The sequence below is a fragment of the Saccostrea echinata genome, unplaced genomic scaffold (assembly GCF_033153115.1).
Source record: "Saccostrea echinata isolate AGI-Se365-2 ecotype Australia unplaced genomic scaffold, CSIRO_AGI_Sech_v1 ptg000006l, whole genome shotgun sequence".
Lineage (NCBI taxonomy): Eukaryota > Metazoa > Mollusca > Bivalvia > Ostreida > Ostreidae > Saccostrea > Saccostrea echinata.
In genome coordinates, this window is record NW_026889755.1 from 1,725,200 (window position 1) to 1,731,400 (window position 6,201).

General features: G+C 36.6%; 1 pseudogene; it reads left to right on the forward strand.

Moving 5' to 3' along the window:
* Positions 1 to 2,496: 2,496 nt before the first annotated feature.
* LOC133180139 (uncharacterized) lies at positions 2,497 to 5,205 on the forward strand (annotated as a pseudogene).
* Positions 5,206 to 6,201: the final 996 nt, after the last annotated feature.

Genomic DNA, 6,201 nt, shown 5'->3' on the forward strand with positions numbered 1-6,201 from the left:
CGTGCAATGTGTTAAATGACCAATATACTTAATATAGCCGTAATTTTTATATTTTTTTATGAAAAGCTTTGATATTAAGAATATACAGATATATTAAAAGTGTAGACAAGATGATGTGGACATCATGCTCATGAATGCACATGCGCGCGCGTGCAATGTGTTAAATGACCAATATACTTAATATAGCCATAACTTTTATATTTTTTTTATGAAAAGCTTTGATACTAAGAATAAACAGACATATTATAAGTGTAGACAAAATGGCATGGTCATTATGAACATGCATGCAGGTGCGCATGCGTGCAATGCTAAGATGACCAATATACTTGATATAGCCGGAACTTATATATTTTTTGATGGAATGTTTTGATACTGAGAATATAAAGATGCTTTTATAGTATAGATGAGATGACATGGTCATCCTGCACATGCATGCACGTGCGCACGCGTGAAATGCAAAAACGATCAATATACTTCATTGCCTTATTTAATGAAGCTTACAGGAAATAAGACACCAAAAGGGTGTTGGGGAGCGTTTGGGGAACATCTGTAACGGTCCCCGTTACAATTATAACTAGTTATTATTATTATTATTATTATTTTTCTTCCTGGGTACTTTTTTGTCCGTGAGTGATCTCCGAAACTACACATCCGATTGAGGTGAAACCTTTTTAGGGTTAATAGGAATGTTATGTAGATTTGCGGAACGAAGGTCATTTTGCGCGCACGCGCATGCACGTGCGTGCGCGTGCAATGCGTAAAATGACTAATATACTTGATATAGCTGTAACTTTTATATTTTTTTATGAAATGCTTTGATACTTAGAATATATGGATATTTTAATAGTGTAGACAAGATGACATGGTCAGAATGCGCATGCATGCACGTGCGCGCATGCGCATTGATTTAAATAACCAATACAATTGATATAGACTTAACTTGTACATTTTTTGATGAATTGCTTTGAAGCTCAGAATATAAATATATATTAGAAGTGTACACAAGAAGACTTGATCAGCGCACACATGCATGTACGTGCGTGCGCGTGCAATGAGTAAAATGACAGATATACTTGATATAGCTATAACTTTCAGGTCTTTTGATGAAATGCTTTGATACTCAGGATATAAAGATATATTAAAAGTGTACACAAGATGACATGGTCAGAATGCACATGCATGCACGTGTGCGCATGCGCAATGATTGAAATTACCAATACAAATATATAGACTTAACTTGCGTGCGCGTGCAATGAGTAGAATGACCAATATACTTGATATAGTCAAAACTTTCATATCGTTTGATAAAATGCTTTAATACTCAGATTATAAGGATATATTAATAGTGTAGACAAGATGACATGGTCAGCGCACAGATGCATGCACGTGCGTACGCGTGCAATGAGTAAAATCACCAATATACTTGATATAACCATAACTTTTACATTTTTTTGATGTAATGCTTTGATACTCAGAATATATAGACATATTATAAATGTAGACAACAAGACATTGTCAACATGCACATGCGCGCGCATGCAATGCTAAAATGACCAATATACTTGATATAGCTGTAACTTTTATACTTTTTGATGAAATGCTTTAATACTCAAAATATGTAGATATATTAATAGTGTTGACAAGATGACATGGTCATCATGGACATGCATGCACGTGCGCGCGCTTGCAATGCGTAAAATGACAGATATACTTAATATAGCCGAATTTTTTTTTTATCTTTTGATGAAATTTGAATATAAAGATGTATTAAAAGTGTAGACATGTTGACATGGTCATTTTGTACATGCTTGTCCGTGCGCGCGTGTGTAATGCGTAAAAAACCCAATATTCTTAATTGCCATATTTAATGAAGCTTACAGGGAATAAGACACCGAAACGAAGTTGGGGAGCGTTTGGGGAACATCTGTAACGGTCCCCGTTACAATTAATACTAGTTCATTTTGAGTTTATTTTAAATTCTTCTTCTCTGCTCCTTTTAAAAAATAAAGTATATAGTAATGATGAGCAAGGACGTCTCTTCATAAATTGTGAATCTGATGGCCCCTGTTAGGGATAGGGGTGGTTATCTTCTGAATATATTTCACTTGTATATATAGTTTTTAATGGTCAACTAGACGTTTAAATAATAAATGAAAATGGGATAAAGATACCTTATCTCTTAACGCAATCATTTTATAGGGTCCAAAGTTCAGGGAGCCCCGATAATTTCTTCTCCCCAATTGGGGCCTCTGTATCAAATGAGATGATAAGGTTACCGCGTGGTTCATAGACAAGTTAGCGTGGTTCAGAAGCAGACGTAATTTTCAATTCGCAATAATTTTTGGATATATGTGTTTATAAGTGATTAAGTGAGATTCGTGCATATAACTGATACTTGTGAAATTGGCTCTAAACCATTGCCATCAAATAAGCGTATAGACGCTGTTTTTGCGTATAGACGCAGTATTTTAGAACTGTCTAAATAGTGTTTGCAGTATGAGTACTGACAATGCAGATAACGTTTCTCCTGGAAATGACGAAAGGGAGAGGGGCGACAGTAGTGACAATACGAGCATAGTCGCCATGAGGAAAGAAATGCAGAAGAATATTGCATCTCTGACATCGACAGTTTGCGAACTCCAACAAAAAAGGGGTAAAAAACGAAAGGCTGAGGATGACAAACCAGGACCATCAGGTCGAGATCTCAGTGATGTGTCAGAAGACGAAGATAAATGTAGTGAGGCGATAAATGAAAAAACTAGCAAAAGGAGCCAATGATGGTCTTCGCTCAATTCTGGACGCAGACAAAATCAAAGAGTTGAGTGAAAAATACAACCGACCAAAAAACGTCCCAAATATCGTTACACCAAAATTAAACGAAGAAATCCGGGCGCAGTTAAGCCGGAAAATGCGTAGTCAGGACATTCGACTACAGAGAACTCAAACCCTGCTCGGGAAGGCAATTGTACCTGTGTTACAACAAATTAACTTGCTAGTTAAATCCAAACAAAAGGGCGAGATGCCATCAAGGAAGGAACTCTCAAACCTGGCTATGGACGGGCTTAAACTCATGGCTGTCGCGTATTGCGACTTGTCAAATAGAAGACGGGAATTGATTATCCAACCGGAGAGAAACGAAGAATTTCGCACATTATGCTCAAATGAACATCCAGTTACAGACAAACTGTTCGGCGACGATCTGGGAAAGAGAGTAAAAGATATAGTCAAAGAAAATAAAGTGGGAGCTAAGATCTCCGGACACCAAAAGTTTGATAAACGCGGATATCAGAACCGCAAGTTTCAGCAAGGACAGAGGTCTTCCTCAAGTTACAACCAACACTACAGAACCTAGAATTTTTTAGGCCAACGCTGGGGTCCCCAATACAGAAAGAAAACGACGACGACGAACAAGCAAAAGAAGTAAGCCAGAGAAATCTTCAAAACGTGAGTTACACAATACATGTCAAAATTTTACGGCTGGAAAAATTGCACTTTATTTTCAAAATTGGAAATTAATCACTAGCGATTCCAGGATTTTGGATTATGTCAAGGGATATTCAATTGAATTTGAAAACTTACCATCCCAAAATTTTATACCTAAAACAATTCAGTTTAATGAGTCAGAAATGGCTATAATTGACAGAGAGATAAATGATTTATTAGAGAAGAATATCATTGAACCAGTAACAAATTACGAAGAAAGGGAATTTATATCTAACATTTTCATGAGACCTAAGAAAAACGGAAAATTTAGAGTCATTCTTAATTTGAAACAATTAAATGATTGTGTTGAATATCACCATTTTAAGATGAAAACACTGTCTGCAGCTGTTGGTCTGGTGTTAAAAAACTGTTTTTTCGCTTCCATTGACTTACAAGATGCTTATTATTCTTGTCCTGTGTGCACAGAGGACAGAAAATATTTACGATTTTTATGGAACGATAGAAAATACCAGTATACTTGCTTAGCAATGGGGTTAGCATCGGCTCCCCGTATATTCACGAAACTGTTAAAACCGGTGTTTTCCACATTGAGGAAACGGGGGCATGCTAATATAGCTTATATTGACGAATCTTTGTTAGTGAGCAAAACAGAATTTGAATGCCGTAAAAATGTCAGGGAGACAGCTGGGCTTTTAGACAGCCTTGGATTAACTATAAACGTAGAGAAGTCGGTATTCACTCCAAGTAGAGCTATTCAATTTTTGGGATTTATAATAAATTCTGAATTGATGACAGTATCATTAACGCCAGATCGGGCTACATCGATAAGACAAAAGTGTGAGGAAATTCTGAAATTGCATCGAATTACGATAAGAGAATTTGCACAGTTAATTGGCAAATTAGTGTCAAGTGAGCCAGGTGTCCGCTATGCGCCTTTGTTTTATAAATCTCTTGAGATTGTTAAAGACAAAGAATTAAAAACAAATGCTGGTAATTTTGATGCAAAATTTGTGATTTCCGGTGAAATCAGGAAAACAATTACTTGGTGGATAAATAATGTTGAACGATTTCCTCGATTTATAAATATTGATAAACCAGTGTTAGTAATTAAAACAGACAGCTCGTTGGCAGGCTGGGGCATATTTAATGAAAACAACGGAGATTTTTATCAAGGAGAATGGTTAGATGAAGATAAAGAAAAGCATATCAATTTCTTGGAATTGAAAGTAGGATTAATTGCGTAATCAAAATTTTGTAATGATTTATAAAAGGGACATGTAAAACTTTACATGGATAACACGGTGGCCGTAACGTACATTTCAAAAATGGGAGGAAAAATTGAATCACTAAACGACTTGACAATTTCAATTTGGGAATTTTGTATGGCTAGAAATTTTTGGTTATCTGCAAGTCATATTGCAGGTGTTGAAAATATAGAGGCTGACTATTTATCGCGCCACAAAAATGATGACCTAGAATGGATGTTAGATAGGAAAATATTCTCACAAATAGAAAACTCGTCCGGGAAATGTGATATTGACTTGTTCGCTTCCAAGCATAATTTTCAATTCATGCCATACGTTTCTTACAGCCCAGACCAACATGCAAAAGCTATAGACGCTTTCAGCATGGACTGGAGTGACTTAATGTGTTACATATTTTGTCCTTTCAGTTTGATGGGATCAGTGCTGCAGAAAATTACTACCGACAGAGCAGAGGCGATAGTAATTGCTCCAATATGGCCGACACAGCATTGGTTTCCACGGCTGCTTCAAAGTCTGCAAGGACAGTTATCTGTTGCCGGACACTCAAAATCTTCTGACGATGCCGAACAAACCCGAGAAGTACTGAGAAAAATGAGACTGGGCGCATTCCGTGTATCGGGGAATCCTTCAAAAATCGAGGCTTATCAGATGACACTCAAAAAATTCTCTTATCTTCCTGGCGAGAGTCCACTAAAAACAATATAGGGCATATATCGAAAAATGGTTGTCATTTTGTAATAGCAGACAAATTAATGTATTTGAGGCAAATGTGAACAATGTTTTGTCATTTTTAACAGAATTATTTCAGTCAGGGTTAGGATACAGTTGTCTAAATACGGCTAGGAGCGCATTATCATCTTTTCTACAGTTAGAAAATTTTGTAAATATAGGTTCTCATCCGTTAATACGTAGGTTTATGAGAGGGGTATTTGTACTTAGACCTGCTCTTCCAAGATACAATGTTACCTAGCTGGGATGTAAATATTGTGTTAAAATATTTGAAATCATTGTGTCCTTTATCATCATTATCACTGTTACAATTATCTCGGAAACTGGTTATGTTACTTGCCTTACTTTCAGGGCAAAGGGGACAAACACTTCATTTGATTGATATTAGAAATGTTCATTTTCAAGAGAGTGGTGTAAAAATTGTTATAGGTGATCTTTTGAAAACTTCAAATACAAAAAGACACTTGGGTGAAATTGAGCTAACTAGCTACGAAGTCGATAAAGATTTGTGTGTGGTGAACACTTTGACTAATTATTTACAAAACACAGAGACTCTGCGAGGTGCCGTTACACGCTTGTTTATTACGTCACAACGACCGCACAAGTCAGTGTCCAGAGACACAATTGGCAGGTGGCTGAAGTCTGTTCTAAAGATGGCAGGAATTGATATTTCTATATTCAAATCTCATAGCACCAGGGTGGCTTCTGCGAGCGCTGCACACGCACTAAGAATCCCTGTTGATACAATTATGCGAACAGTGGG